Below are 16,496 nucleotides of genomic sequence, written 5' to 3' on the forward strand. Positions count from 1 at the left end.
CCTGAGACACAGAGCCCTTCTCCGTCCTCTCCTGGAACTTACAAAGCAGAAAGGCCTAACATACCGCTGGGGGTACCCACTGTCGGTGACGTTCCGCAAAGACACAGGCACCTTTTCTCTGCAAAGAACAGAAGATCTCCCAGCGCTCTTCAGATTTATGGACACAGAACCAATTCAAGTCCCAGACTGGCTCCAGTTTCTGCCACGTCCAACGGGACGTTCGGGACCTCTGAGGCTCCATGGACCCCTCCCTCCTCGCCACCTAAGGAACAGAAGGAGACGCAGGATGGCCTCAGAGGGAGAACCACGTGAGTAGGCCAATGGCCACCCATCTCTGTCTAGCTGCACTTGCTAAGGACAAAGCGATCTGTTACCAGTCCCTGCACACAAGGAAGAGAATCCCGGGCACTTTTACCCAGAGTTTAGGGGGAAGATTAGACGAACCCTAGTACTACTGCCCCATGCCCACTCATCTTGTATGCCGGGCCCGCCGACCCGAATGTTTAATACTTAACAGTGACTGCTCCGACTTCCGTTTCCGGCGCCGCATGGAGTAGCTGCTCTTCACATCAGCTCCTGCAGCTCGACTCTAAAAACGGCATATAAAGCCTGCAAACCCGCAAATCACACCGGCACTTGCCCCACTCTCTTCCCGGTCACGAGATGGACCGGTTTGTTGAAAAAACCGGCCCACGATCGTACGCGGCCGCGACGGCGCAGACACCACAGCCGCAAATCGAGGCCCTGGCTTCAGCCTACATGGAGCCCCTCACAGAAAATGAGCCTGACATGGAGGTAAGCAGCGCTGTGGCCCCCTCCCTACCTGCTGACACATCCACTCTACTCACAGGCACATCCAGCACGGAGATGATTGCACAAGCTGTGGCAGCTCTTCTCTCCCCAATGATAACAGCCTCTGTGGAGAAGGCTGTCAGTGCAGGCATGCAGCAGCTCCAGGCCCAGCTAGGGGAGCATGCCTCCAGGCTGAATGAAGCTGAGCACTGCATAGCTAATATTGAGGAAGAACTATACCACTCTCAATCCACAGAGCAGGCCCAAGACAAAACTAACAAATACATTCTTGAAAAATTGGACGATTTGGAAAATAGATCCAGAAGGAGCAATCTGCGATTTGTGGGCATTCCAGAATCGCTGCAGCCTTCAGCTCCCACAGACTTATGCGCCAGACGCATTCCCGAAGCACTGGGCCTTCCAGGCCCCTGCACAGTAGAACGTGCACACCGCATGGGAACCTTCAACTCAGATCGCAAATCGCCCCATCCCATAATCGCCAAGTACCTCAACTACTCGGATAAAGCTTTCATCCTGCAAAAATTCAGGCAATCTAGATCTCTTCAGATCGACGGAATGAAAATCCTGATTTTCGCGGATTACTCTAGTGAGGTATCCAGGAAGAGGAAAGCAGGTTTGCTCGGAGCTACATCATCAACAAATCAAATTTACTTTGGCGTTCCCAGCTACTCTCCGACTTAAAGCCCCGAATGGCAACCAGCTCTCCTTTCATGACCCAAACAAAGCTGAGGCCTTCCTATGATCACTACGCTCTGGCCCCAACCTCAGCCCCTCTCCTAGAGCGGCTCCTGTCAACCGGGCTCTAGACCAAAGGAGCCCACACAAAGACTCTCCAAAACGCTTTAAAACCTCTGCACCAGACCATCATCGTGCCACACCCTGTTGAAGACCACTATCACGGTCTCACACTGTTTACCTCACTGCCTCGCCTCTAACGGCCATGGTGGTTCAACTTTCAATGAGGTGTCTCTTTCAAGAGAAAAAGTTAAATTTTTCCCTCAAGCTTGCTCTCTCTAATGGGACTCGTCAGGGATGCCCTTTGTCACCTCTGCTCTTCGCGTTGTCTCTAGAACCCTTCCTATGTCACATCAGGTTGAACCCAGACATTACCGGAGTAGAAGTAAATAAAAAACAATTTAAAGTTTCCGCATCCGCTGACGACTTGATGTTCTCCCTCACAAACCCAACCATCTCTCTCCCCAACCTTATGAAAGAATTTCACACTTATGGTCAACTTGCTAACCTGAAAATTAACTTTAGTAAGTCTGAGGTGATGGGGCTGGGAATTCCCCAACCACAGCTTACACATATTCAAACTAGTTTCCATTTAAAATGGTCCACTACAGCCCTGAAATACTTGGGTACACACATACCTCTGACATTCTCCCAACTGTTCAAGCTTAACTTCCCACCCCTGTTAAAAAAAGTCCAACAAATGCTAGATAAATGGAATAGGGGGCTGCACTCTTGGTTTGGCCGCTGCAACATCCTTAAAATGACAATCCTACCCAAATTCCTGTATCTCCTGCAGACTATCCCAATACATATACCCGCAGACTACATTAACCAAATACGAACAATATTCACTAAATTCCTCTGGGCAGGGAAAAAAACCACGTCTACATCGGAGGACCCAAACGCTACGGAGGACTGGCAATGCCAGAACTCCAGACCTACTATAGAGCAACACATCTAGGAAGGCTTATCGACTGGTGCCGACATACAAATACCAAACTATGGACGCAACTTGAACAAGCACAAAGCGCGACTCCTATACACAGAATCCCCTGGTGTTACGCAGCCCTCCCAACAGATCTCAAGCGCCACCCGTTAATAGGTAACACGGCACGTGTCTGTGCTCATCTGATTGACTCATCTCCCCTCTTCTCTCGTAATTCACCACTTAGGCCCATACTAGGTAACCCTTTATTTGAACCAGGAATGCCTGATGGGAGGTTTCGGGAACTGAGGGAGGAGGGACTATTCCAAGCCTCACATTTCAGCAATAGGGGTAGATGGAAGACTACCGCGGAGTTGTCCGAACCAGAAGGACAGTTCCGTTTAGATTTTTTGAGAGCACTGCAGCTCCATCACTTCCTAAGCAGTAGGGATGAGCTGAACACCCCCCGGTTCGGTTCGCACCAGAACCTGCGAACGGACCGAAAGTTTGCACGAACGTTAGAACCCCATTGACGTCTATGGGACTCGAACGTTCGAAATCAAAAGTGCTCATTTTAAAGGCTAATTTGCATGGTATTGTCCTAAAAAGGTTTTGGGGACCCGGGTCCTACCCTAGCGGACATGTATCAATGCAAAAAAAACTTTTAAAACGGCCGTTTTTTCGGGAGCAGTGATTTTAATGATGCTTAAAGTAAAAAAAAAAAAAAGTGAAATATTCCTTTAAATATCATACCTAGGGGGTGTCTATAGTATGCCTGTAAAGTGGCACGTGTTTCCCGTGTTTAGAACAGTTCCTGCACCAAATGTCATTTTTAAAGGAAAAAATCTCATTTAAAACTGCTTGCGGGTTTAATGTAATGTCGGGTCCTGGCAATATGGATGAAAATCAGTGAGACAAACGGCATGGGTACCCCCCAGTCCATTACCAGGCCCTTTGGGTCTTGTATGGATATTAAGGGGAACCCCACACCCAAATTAAAATAAGGAAAGGTGTGGGGCCACCAGGCCCTATATACTCTGAACAGCAGTATACAGGCGGTGCAAACAAGACAGGGACTGTAGGTTTGTTGTTCAGTAGAATCTGTTTGTAATTTTTAACGGGTACATTTTTAACGTGTTTAGCTCCAGCCAAAAAATCTTTTTTAAGCTTTTTGGAAAACATAGGGAAGGCTTATCACCCCTGTGACATTTGTTTTGCTGTCTTTCCTCCTCTTCAGAAGATTTCACCTCACTTTTTGTACCAATGAAAAATGTTTTTTGAAAATTTGGGGTTTTTTGTGGAACAAGGATTGGAAAGCATCAGTGGAAAGGAGAAATGTTTTTCCCATATTAACTCTTACAGGAGAGAATTTCCCTTCCTAGGGGTAGATTTCATCTCACTTCCTGTTGTCTCCTTCCGTTTGCATGTAGGAGTCGTTTGTAAGTTAGATGTTTGAAAGTAGGGTCCTGCCCTATATACTCAGCAGAAATTTGGGCCTTAGGTGTTGTTTCGGCCACAACACTGTAAGCCCTCACAGGGCCCTGCTGTGAAATATTAGATCAAGAATTGTAATTACATGCCCCTGTTGAACAGGAGCTGAAAAATTAGGCCTTAGGCACTGGTGCTGGTGCCACAACACTGCAACCCCTCACAGACACTCTAGTTGGAACGCAGGAACGAACCCTGCTGCAAAGTATTGCATCAAAAATTGTAATTACACGCCCCTGTTAAACAAGGGCTGAAAAATTGGGCCTTAGGCACTGGTGCTGGTGCCACAACACTGCAACCCCTCACAGACACTCTAGTTGGAACACAGGAACGAGCCCTGCTGCAAAGTATTGCATCAAAAATTGTAATTACACGCCCCTGTTGAACAGGGGCAGAAAAATTGGGCCTTAGGCACTGGTGCTGGTGCCACAACACTGCAACCCCTCACAGACACTCTAGTTGGAACGCAGGAACGAGCCCTGCTGCAAAGTATTGCATGAAAAATTGTAATTACACGCCCCTGTTAAACAGGGGCTGAAAAATTGTGCCTTAGGCCAGTGTTTCTCAACTCCAGTCCTCAAGGCTCCCCAACAGGTCATGTTTTCAGGTTTTCCCTCACATGAAATGGCTGTGGTAATTACTAAGGAAGTGAAACTGATCAAATCACCTGTGCAAAATAATGGAAATCCTGAAAACATGACCTGTTGGGGCGCCTTGAGGACTGGAGTTGAGAAACACTGCCTTAGGCATTGGTGGTGGCGCCCAGAACCAAAAATGTTCTTTCAAGCTATCAGCGTGATGATTGAGGAGGAAGAGGATAATTACTCAGGGATAGTCACTCAGCATCAGCATAGGCAGTCTTTGAAGGGATCTGAGATTTCAAAAAAAATTATTCGGTTACATCAGCATCAGGTGCTTGGTAGCTGGTGGTGATCCAAGACTCATTCATTTTTATGAAGGTCAGTCAATCGACCGAGTCGGTGGACAGACGCACTCTGTGATCGGTTACCACACCTCCAGCAGCACTGAATGTGCGTTCCGAAAGAACGCTGGATGCAGGACAGGCCAGTAGCTCAATTGCGTACTGTGCAAGCTCTGGCCAGTGATCCATCCTCAAGACCCAGTAACCCAGAGGATTTTCGGTGGGAAAGGTGTCCAAGTCTGATCTTGCCCCTAGGTATTCCTGCACCATGTAAAACAGACGCTGGCGATGGTTGCTGGAACTGATCATACCTTGGGGCTGGCGACCAAAAAATTGTCTGAACGCATCGGTCAGACGGCCACCTTCTCTACCGCTCCTTCTTTGACTGACCGAGCCTCAGCAACACGTTGTCCAGAAACTGGAGTTTGTAACCTCCCAGTCTCTGGGAACGCGTTGCACAGACCTTTCTGCAAGGCCTCCCAAAGATGTTTCATCCTCTGCTCCCTCTGCAATGGCAAGATAAGGTCTGCAACCTTACCCTTGTAACATGGATCAAGGAGGGTTGCCATCCAGTATTGGTCCTTCTCCTTGATACCACGAATACGAGGATCCTTACGCAGGCTTTGCAGGATCAGGGAGGCCATGCAGCGTAGGTTTGCTGAGGCATTCGGTCCGGAGTCCTCTGGGTCACTAAGGACGACATGGTCCGCAGCCACCTCCTCCCAGCCACGTACAAGTCCATGTGTTTCTTGGGACTGATCCCTTAAAGACTGCTGCTGATGCTGAGTGCCAGGCTCCACCTCCATACTGACACAATCTTCCTCCTCCTCCTCCTCCTCCTCCTCCTCTTCCTGTGTGATCGGCGGGCACGCAGGAATACTGTCTGGATAAAGGGGGCCTTGAGAGCTAAGGAAGTCCTCCTCTTCCTGCCTCTGTTCTGCCTCAAGTGCCCTGTCTGTTATTCAACGCAGCGTGTGCTCCAACAGGTGGACAAGGGGGACAGTGTCACTGATGCATGCACTGTCACTGCTCACCATCCTCGTGGCCTCCTCAAATGGTGACAGGACAGTGCATGCATCCCTGATCATGGCCCACTGGCGTGGGGAAAAAAAACAAGCTCCCCTGACCCTGTCCTGGTGCCATAGTCGCACAGGTACTCATTGATGGCCCTCTGCTGCGTGTGCAGCCGCTGCAGCATGGCCAACGTTGAGTTCCACCTGGTGGGCATGTCACAGATTAGGCGGTTCTTGGGCAGGTTATACTCCTTTTGGAGGTCCGTCAGCCGAGCACTGGCATTATATGACCGGCGGAAATGCACACAGACTTTCCTGGCCTGCCTCAGGACATCCTGTAAGCCCAGGTAACTGCCCAAGAACCACTGCACCACCAAGTTAAGGACGTGAGCCAAACAGGGCACATGGGTCATTTGTCCCTGTCGGAGGGCAGAGAGGAGGTTGGTACCATTGTCGCAAACCACCATTCCTGCCTTAAGTTGGCGTGGCGTCAACCACCTCTGAATCTGCCCCTGCAGAGCTGACAGAACCTCTGCCCCAGTGTGGTTCCTGTCCCCCAAGCACACCAGCTCAAACACCGCATGGCATCTTTTGGCCTGCGTACTTGCGTAGCCCCTTGAACGGCTACGGAGCACCGCTGGTTCCGAGGACAAAGCATAGGAAGAGGCCATGGAGGAAGAAGAAGAGGAGGGGGTAGAGGAGAGAGGTGTGTCACAATCATTAGCATTTTGGAGGCGTGGTGGCGGAACAACCTCCAACACTACTGCACCTTGTCCTGCATCCTTCCCAACCATCAGCAGAGTCACCCAATGCGCCGTGAAACTTAGGTAACATCCCTGTTTATGCCTGCTGGACCATGAGTCAGCGGTAATATGCACCTTACCGCTGACCGCCCTGTCCAGCGAGGAATGGACATTGCCTTCCACATGCCGGTAGAGAGCCGGAATCGCCTTCCGTGAGAAAAAGTGGCGTTTGGGTACCTGCCACTGAGGAACCGCACATTCCACAAACTCACGGAAGGGGGCAGAGTCTACCAACTGAAAAGGCAGCAGTTGAAGTGCTAGCAATTTTGCCAAGCTAGCATTCAACCGCTGGGCATGTGGATGGCTGGGAGCAAACTTCTTTCGGCGGTGCAGCAGCTGGGGCAGGGAAATTTGCCTGGTACAATCTGACGTCGGTGTACCAAAAGCAGATTGCCCACAAGTACTTGGCTGTGACACACCTAATTCTACACCTTCATTCCTCTCAGTGCAGGTCTCAGAGAGGACTGAAGGTCTAGTGGGGTTGGAAATCTCAGCTGATGAAGAGCAAGGAGAGGTCCTCTTTGTTCTTTGGTGTGGGTCTTTTAGATACGCTTGCCAACGAACTGCATGGCAGGTCAACATATGTCTGGTCAAGCATGTGGTACCCAAGCGGGAGATGTTTTGGCCACGCGAGATACGCTTGAGACATATGTTGCAAATAGCAGCGGTGCGATCTGATGCACTCGTCTCAAAAAAGGCCCACACCAAAGAACTTTTTGAATAACGCGCAGAGACTGCAGCGCCCTGCACATGTGGAGCTTTGGGGTGTGATGCAGTCAATGTGCTTCCCTTAGGCTGGCCCCTGGAGGGCATCCTGCCTCCTTGGTGATGTGCCGCCTCCTCCTCCTCTCTCCTATCAGGCACCCACGTTGAGTCAGTGACCTCATCATCCCCTCCCTCCTCATCACTGGAGCAAACCTGGCAGTATGCTGCAGCAGGGGGAGCATGACTGCCAGATTGCTGTCCTTCTTGGGCACCCCCTCTGTCCGTGCTCATGTTACTGCCTTCATCAAGCTCAGTATCATCATCAGAGCCTTCCAAATGCTGGTCATCCTCCTGGAGCATGTACCCAACACTGTGGTCAAACAGTTCGAGGGACTCCTCAGGAGGACATGGTGGGGCTAGGGAAGGAGTCACTGATGACATTGAGCCGAGGGAAGAGGCCGCTGCTTTGCCAGACAAAGTACCCTGGGCATGGGTGAGAGAGGATGAGGAGGATGAGGACGGCTTGGTCATCCACTCGACCAAGTCTTCCGCATGTTGCGGCTCAACATGGCCAGCTGCCGAAAAAAAGGCCAAGCGTGTCCCATGGCCATGTGCTGATGAGGATGCACCGTCTCCACGACCAGCACTAGACACAGAGCCTGCTCGCCCTCTCTTATTGGCTTGTGACTGTCTGCCTCTCCTTCTTGGCCTTCCAGACATACTAATGGCCTGTAGCTGCACTAAGCTGGGATATATATATATATATATATATATATATATATATATATATATATATGTATGTACTGATACTGCAGCTAGCAAAATCAGCTGCCTGCCTGTAGTATGAGAACACCACCAACCTTCTACAGGTAGTTTTAGCTGAACACTGTGAGGTGGACGCACCCCGCTAACTTGTAGGTTTAGCTGAACACTGTGAGCAGGACGCACTGCACTAACTGTAAATAGTCTAGCTGCCTGACTGTGGTACTAATAGGATCAAAAGAACACCAGCAATTTTCTTCAGGTAGCTGTATTTACTGTAACAAGACAAGCCTGCCTGTCAGTAAGAAGATAACAGGAACGGATCTAGCTGAACACTGTGAGCAGGACGCACCCCACTAGCTTGTAGGTTTAGCTGAACACTGTGAGGTGGATGCACCCCACTAACTTGTAGTTTTAGCTGAACATTGTGAGCAGGACGCACCCTACTAACTTGTAGTTTTAGCTGAACACTGTGAGCAGGACGCACTGCACTAACTGTAAATAGTCTAGCTGCCTGACTGTGGTACTAATAGGATCAAAAGAACACCAGTAATTTTCTTCAGGTAGCTGTATTTACTGTAACAAGACAAGCCTGCCTGTCAGTAGGAAGATAACAGGAACGGATCTAGCTGAACACTGTGAGCAGGACGCACCCCACTAGCTTGTAGGTTTAGCTGAACACTGTGAGGTGGACGCACCCCACTAACTTGTAGGTTTAGCTGAACACTGTGAGCAGGACGCACCCCACTAACTTGTAGGTTTAGCAGAACACTGTGAGCAGGACGCACTGCACTAACTGTAAATAGTCTAGACTGTGGTACTAATAGGATCAAAAGAACACCAGCAATTTTCTTCAGGTAGCTGTAAATACTGTAACAAGACAAGCCTGCCTGTCAGTAGCAAGATAACAGGAACGGATCTAGCTAAACTGAATACAGTGTATATATATATATGCAACACCTGGGATGCATATATATACACAATACACTGTAAGTGCAGCTAAACTGACTGACTGTCCTGCCTAATCTAGCTAACTCAAATGAAATGACACTGTCTCTCTCTATCTCTCAGCACACCGGAACACACTGCACAGGGCCACCGTGCAGGCGGCCTTATATAGTGTGGGGCATGTACTAAATCCCCTGAGCCATAATTGGCCAAAGCCTCCTTGGCTTTGTCCAATTACGGCTCTCTGTTCAGGCGGTGCTGTGATTGGCCAAGCATGCGGGTCATAGTGCATGCTTGGCCAATCATCAGCCAGCAATGCACTGCGATGCCGCAGTGAATTATGTGCCGTGACACGCCACACGAATTTGGCGCGAACGGCCCATATCGTTCGCAATTCGGTGAACGACCGAACAGCCGATGTTCGAGTCGAACATGGGTTCGACTCGAACACGAAGCTCATCCCTACTAAGCAGCATGCCACCACCTAATGATACTGACCAAGCCCTCACGCCTATGGAAGAATTATGCTCGGGAACAGGGACCTTACTACATTCACTCTCTCTAACCTATAGTATGTTAATTACTCCATCAGAAGAATATAAATTGCAGGGCCTCACCAAGTGGGAAAGAGAATTAAATTGTCAGTTTACCACCAGCAAAAAACAACACATCCTGAAGTTCACCCACAAACCCTCTTTATGTACCAAGATTCAGGAAACAAACTATAAAATCCTCACTCACTGGTACAGAACCCCCAGCGTTGCTTAACACGATATTCCCCTCGACATCAGATGTGTGTTGGAGATGCCAAGAAAGAAAAGGCACACTCCTCCATATTTTCTGGTCCTGCTCTCGGATCCAGAACCTTTAGAGAGAAGTCCGCCAGATAACACAAAAATTCACGGACCGTGTTGTGCCAGATGACCCGGCGTACTTTTTTCTACATGCTAATGACACCCCCACACGGATTTACAAGAAATCAGTTGCACGTCACTTGCTAGACGCAGCAAAAGCTTGTATTCCACTCTTCTAGAAATCCCTTCAAACACCGACCATAGCCCTCTGGCTCCAAAAAGTGGAGGAAATAAATCAGATGGAGGACTTAATCCTCACAAGCCAAAACAGACAGGAAACGTACACCAAAACTTGGCAATTATGGAATATGTTCAAGTATTCAGAAGAGGGACAGGCTTTTCAAGGCTGGTGATATTATACTGCACTCTGAATCCAGGGATAATCTTGGATAGACGTAAGCAAACACACATGTTCGTGAATTAATACTCTGGTCTCCACCCCCCCCCTCGTACACCCCCCCCATCCTTCCCCTTTTTCCTTTCTACTCCTAACTATACCCACCCCACCCTACTAATCTGCTTTTCTTTTCACTAGATATTCTCTCCTTTTCTCAAAAATAATAAAATAAATAGGGAGCCGCTTAAACTGGGAGCATGTACCCCTGCAACACCATAATCAAACACAAGGCACACCGACAGACTGAGGTCCAGCGGAAAGCACGGTATAGATGGGTACATTGTTCTATGTCACTAACTATAATATAGGTCAGAAACTATGTTGTAGTAAAAGAACCTATAAGTCAATCAATACTGGTGTATCTTTCACTGCCTCCCAAGCTTATAGAAAATAGATGCCTCTTATACCATTTTATGTCAGTGTGCTGAACTTACTGTATCTATACCTTTGTATGTACTGTTGTTAAATGTAACCACACTATTGTTGTATGTCCCGGTGAACCGGTTTTCTAATATAAATAAATAATTTAAAAAAAAATAGCATGTTGTCAAAAATATATTCGGAATGTATAATGCGCTAATATTAACCTCCCAATATAACACAGCGTAACCTCCTAATGGTTAATCAGTGAATCATGTGCAAAATTATCAAATGGAGCCTATTATAAATAACATAACATCCTTCACCATAACAAAATCCTATAACTAAATATCAATATGATAATAAATTATTGAACACAATAAAAAAGAAAGAAAGAAAGATGAGATATATTAATGTGATGAACCACAGTGCACAGATTTCTCAACCACTGTGAAGAAATATAACGTCATAGCGGTATGCTGTCCTATTGAGATATCTGTGTTCAATAATTTATTATCACATTGATATTTAGTTATAGGATTTTGTTATGGTAAAGGATGTTATGTTATTTATAATAGGCTCCATTTGATTATTTTGCACATGATTCACTGATTAATCATTAGGAGGTTACACTGTGTTATATTGGGAGGTTAATATTAGCGCATTATACATTCCGAATATATACAACACCTTTTGTGTGATATCAGTTCACATACTTCACACACATTCACATAATGTTCGAAAAACGAACATTATGGGGTATTCGCGCCAAATTCGAGCGCCGCGTAGCGCCCCACAATGCACGAGCGCAGTGCATTGCTGTATAATGATTAGCCAAAGCATGCACCATGACCTACATGCTTTGGCCAATCCCAGCGCCCTCAGCTAAGAGAGCCATAATTGGCCAAAGGCAGGGTGCCTTTGGCCAATTATGGCTCAGGGGGACTAAGTCCACGCCCCACACCATATAAGGCTGCCTGCACGTCAGCCGTGTGTAGTGTGTTGTTGGCGTGGATGGAGAGAGAGTGTCACTTAGATTGAGCATGCAGGCAGGTTATTCAGCTAGCTGCCGTGTATTTAATACATATATATATATATATATATATATATATATATATATATATATATATATATATATAGATAGTCTTGAGTATATATATATATATATATATATATATATATATATATATATATATATATATATATATATATATATACATTTATATATCCACTGCATACAGTTTAGCTATATCTCACTGCAGGCCATCCTGGGGTACTGTTTCTAATATACTACTGGCAGGCAGGTGATTTAGTTAGCTGTAGTGTATTTTATATATATATATATATATATATATATATATATATAGTGGGGACGGAAAGTATTCAGACCCCCTTAAATGTTTCACTCTTTGTTATATTGCAGCCATTTGCTAAAATCATTTAAGTTCATTTTTTTCCTCATTAAATTACACACAGCAGCCCATATTGACAGAAAAACACAAAATTGTTGACATTTTTGCAGTTTTATTAAAAAAGAAAAATTTAAATATCACATGGTCCTAAGTATTCAGACCCTTTGCTCAGTATTTAGTAGAAGCCCCTTTTGATCTAATACAGCCATAAGTCTTTTTGGGAAAGATGCAACAAGTTTTTCACACCTAGATTTGGGGATCCTCTGCCATTCCTGCTTGCAGATCCTCTCCAGTTCTGTTGGATGGTAAACATTGGTGGACGGCCATTTATAGGTCTCTCCAGAGATGCTCAATTGCGTTTAAGTCAGGGCTCTGGATGGGCCATTCAAGAACAGTCACGGAGTTGTTGTGAAGCCACTCCTTCGTTATTTTAGCATCTGCAAGCATGTGCTTTTTTTAAATGTATTTCTCTTGCATGTGATTGGTTATTTTTTGCAAAGTGAAACTATTCATTCTGGTGCATTGCCATTAAAGATGAACAACAACTATTTATAAAACACATGATGTATGAATGTCCCACACATGCTTGCAGGCTGTATGACCATCATTTCTGTAATAGATTAATCCCCATGATTATTAGTTCCATCTAGTGGCTAGCATGCAGTATAGTTTTCTAAAATACTTCAATGAGAAAATATACCTCATTCTGGCCTCTAGATGAAGCTGATGATTACAGGAATTACCCTATTAAAGAAATTTCAACCAATATTTATCCAGCCTGCACAATTGTGGGTGACAATAATTTTATAAAATGCCCCCTTTGTGTGTCTGCATTGTTCTCAGTTTTGAATTTTAGTTTACTTTCAAACAACTTATATCATGCTATTTGTCTCAATCCTTTGACCCTATTTAAGTATAAAAGCATGATCAAGAGTTATTTTGGATACTCACTCTTTAAAGTAGTGTGACCTAACAGTGTTTTTTTTACATAGACACCACTCATACGTATATACTAATGCTAAATGTTGTAGACAAAAAATAGTTCACACTTTCACAGCTAAATTGTATACCTTTCTTTCTCTTTGATGCAGAGAGAATACCATTTTTATTTTTTAAGCAGAGCTGAAGTCTGCCTGCTCCCTCCCTTTTTAATTGCCTCCTATGGAAAATAATTATATTCTGTGCAGGTGATCAGTATAATTTAGAAACTATGTATCCAAGGAAAACAGAAGAAAACAGTACAATTGAGTATTTTGGGCTGAAATATGACTTCTCACTGATTCTAAAATGTAATTCTATTTAATAGAAATGCCTGAAATCTTTACAATGTTTGACCATTCTTTAAAAATAACGTGGAATTTTATTGTTAAGACTGTATTAGAAATACTCTTTCTGATGAAAAAATATGAGATATGAGCAGCATATCAGTACCGTTATAATGTAGTGTCTTTGAAAATACCAGTCTCATTGCTTATTTCTAACAGAAATATGACATCTTAATGCTTCTAAAATGTCCTTGTATTAACCACTTGCCGACCGCCTCACGCCGACAGGCCGGGACTGGCTATATGGCAAACCGGGCACTTGCCCGGTGGGCCGGGACTGCAGGGCTGCAAGTCCTTGCTGGGCCAGAGGCAGATGAGCTGCTTTTTGAGCCCGCGCCACTCATCCAGCCTCTCTGCGGCCGTCCGGCTGCTAGTTCAGCTCAGCCATCAGCGCCGGAAGACAAAAACATGCAGGGGGAGGAGCTCTCTGCAACTACACAGACAGTGAAGCCGTCTGTGCTGGGGACGTGCCCACGAAGAGGGAGGAGCTAGATGAGACACCTCCGCGGCCGCACGTATAGTTCAGCTGTCTGTGCCGTGGCGTGACCATAAAGGGGAGGAGCTAGAGGAGACCTGCTGCAGACACCTTGGATCCAGATCATAGAGAACTCAAGTGCAGCCCCCCTGTAGCCTGGATAGGAGGAGCAGTGGGGGCGGCTGCATATAGAAGAATTGTTCTCTCTTCTTCCTCCTGCAGGCTTTGAATGCCTGCAAGAGGGAGAGGAGAAGCAGGCATTCAAAGACTGCAGGAGGAAGATGGAGAGAATGATTCTTCTATATGCAGCCACCCCCACTGCTACTCCTATCCTGCTTATTTCTGCTGCCCCTCCTGTGCTCTATGCCCCACCCATCATCTTTGCCCCCTCTTGCTCTCCACCTCCCCTTGGCTCTCGGCTCTCAGCCTCCCCGTGCTCTCCACCATACTCTTTGCCCCCATGCTCTCCACCTCCCCCCATGCTCTCCGCTGCCCCCTGTACTCTCCACCTCTCCCCATGCTCTGTGTTGCCTCCCTGTGCTCTCTACATCCCACCCATGATCTCCGGTGCCCCCCTGTGCTCTCCACATCCCCTCATGCCTTCTGCTGCCCCCTGTGCTCTCCACACTCCCCCATGCTCTCCGCTGCCTTCCTTTGCTTTCCACATCCCCCATTCTCTCTGCTGCCTCTCCTGTGCTCTCCACATACCCCTATTCTCTCTGGTGCCCCCGTGTGCTATCCACATCCCCTATGCTCTCCGCTGCCCCCCTGTGCTCCCCACATCCCCCCATGTTCTCCGGTGCCCCCTGTGCTCTCCACATCCCCCATACTCTCTGCTACCCCCTGTGCTCTCCATCTCCCTCCCATGCTCTACGCTGCCCCCCTGTGCTCTCCCTCTCCCCCCTGTGCTCTCCCTCTCCACCCTGGCTCTCAGCCTCCCCATTCTCTCCACCTTCCCCCATGCTCTCCTCTGCCCTCTGTGCGCTCTGCTGCCCCCCTGTGCTCTCCACCTCCCCCTGGCTCTCAGCCTTCCCTGTGCTCTCCACCTTCCCCCATGATCTCCGCTTCCCCCCTGTACTCTCCACATCCCCCACCCCATGCTCTCCACCTCCCCCCTGTTATCCCCCAGTGCTCTCCAGCCCCCCCAGTGCTCTCCAGGCCCCCAGTGTTGTCCACCTCCCCCTAGTGCTCTCCAGCCCCCACTGTTGGATGCCTCCCCCAGTGCTCTCCAGCCCCCCCAGTGTTGTCTGCCTCCCCCTGTGCTCTCCTGCCCTCTCTGTGCTCTTTGCTGCCTCCACCATGCTCTCCGGTGCCCCCTGTGCTCTCCACATCCCCCCATGCTCTCTGCTGCCCCCTGTGCTCTTCCCCCTCCCCCTCCCCCATGCTCTCCGCTGCCCCCCTGTGCTCTCCACATCCCCCATGCTCTCTGCTGCCCCCCTGTGCTCTCCACATCCCCCATGCTCTTCGCTGCCCCCCTGTGCTCTCCACATTCCCCCCATGCTCTCCGGTGCCCCCCTGTACTCTCCACATCCCCCATGATTTCTGCTGCCCTCCTGTTCTCTCCACATCCCCCCATGCTCTCCACATCCCCCTGTGCTCTCCACATTCCCCCATGCTCTCCGCTGCCCCCCTGTGCTCACCACATCCCCCATGCTCTCCGCTGCCCCCTGTGCTCTCCACACCCCCATGCTCTCTGCTGCCCCCTGTGCTCTTCCCTTTCCCCCATGCTCTCCGCTGCCCCCTGTGCTCTTCCTCCTCCCCCGTGCTCTCCCTCTCCCCCTGGCTCTCAGCTTCCCCATGCTCTCTACCTTCCCCCATGCTCTCCGCTGCCCCCCTGTGTGCTCTGCTGCCCCCCTGTGCTCTCCACCTTCCCCCCTGCTCTCAGCGTTACCTGTGCTATCCACCTTCCCCCATGCTCTCCGCTGCCCCCCTTTGCTCTCCACATCCCACACGCTCTCCGCTGCCCCTCTGTGCTCTCCACATCCCCAACCCCATGCTCTCCACACTCCAACTCCATGCTCTCTGCTGCCCCCCTGTGCTCTCCTCCCTCTCTGTGCTCTTCGCTGCCAACCCTTGTACTCTCCACCCTCCATGTGCTCTCCTGCCCTCCCTGTGCTCTCCACCTCACCCCATGTTTTTGCTTCCCCCTGTGCTCTCCAACCCCCCACCTCCTGTGCTCTCCGGCCCCCCTGTACTCTCATCTTCCTCCCTGTGTTCACTGCCTCTCCCCTGTGTTCTTGCCCCACCCCATGTTCTCAAGGTTCCTCCCTATGCTCTCCACCCCCCCTTCATGCTCTTTCCCTGTCTCCCTCGCCCCCCCCGCACCTCTGCCAGGTACCCCGCTCCCCTCTCCCCTCTCCTGGGGGATAAATCGGGGTGGAGAGTGGGGAAGGGGCCAGTTAACATTTCATGGGCTGCTCAGTCCAAAATGCCCAGGCCTATTTTTTGTCCCAGTCCGGGCCTGCACGCCAATATACGTTGGCAAAGGGGCACGTTCCCACAAAACAATGTATGGGTACATTGTTCCCTTTAAGAGCCGCCAGAGGCATACGCTGCACG

This window comes from Aquarana catesbeiana, linkage group LG06 (genome assembly GCF_042186555.1).
Source record: "Aquarana catesbeiana isolate 2022-GZ linkage group LG06, ASM4218655v1, whole genome shotgun sequence".
In the NCBI taxonomy this organism is placed as follows: domain Eukaryota; kingdom Metazoa; phylum Chordata; class Amphibia; order Anura; family Ranidae; genus Aquarana; species Aquarana catesbeiana.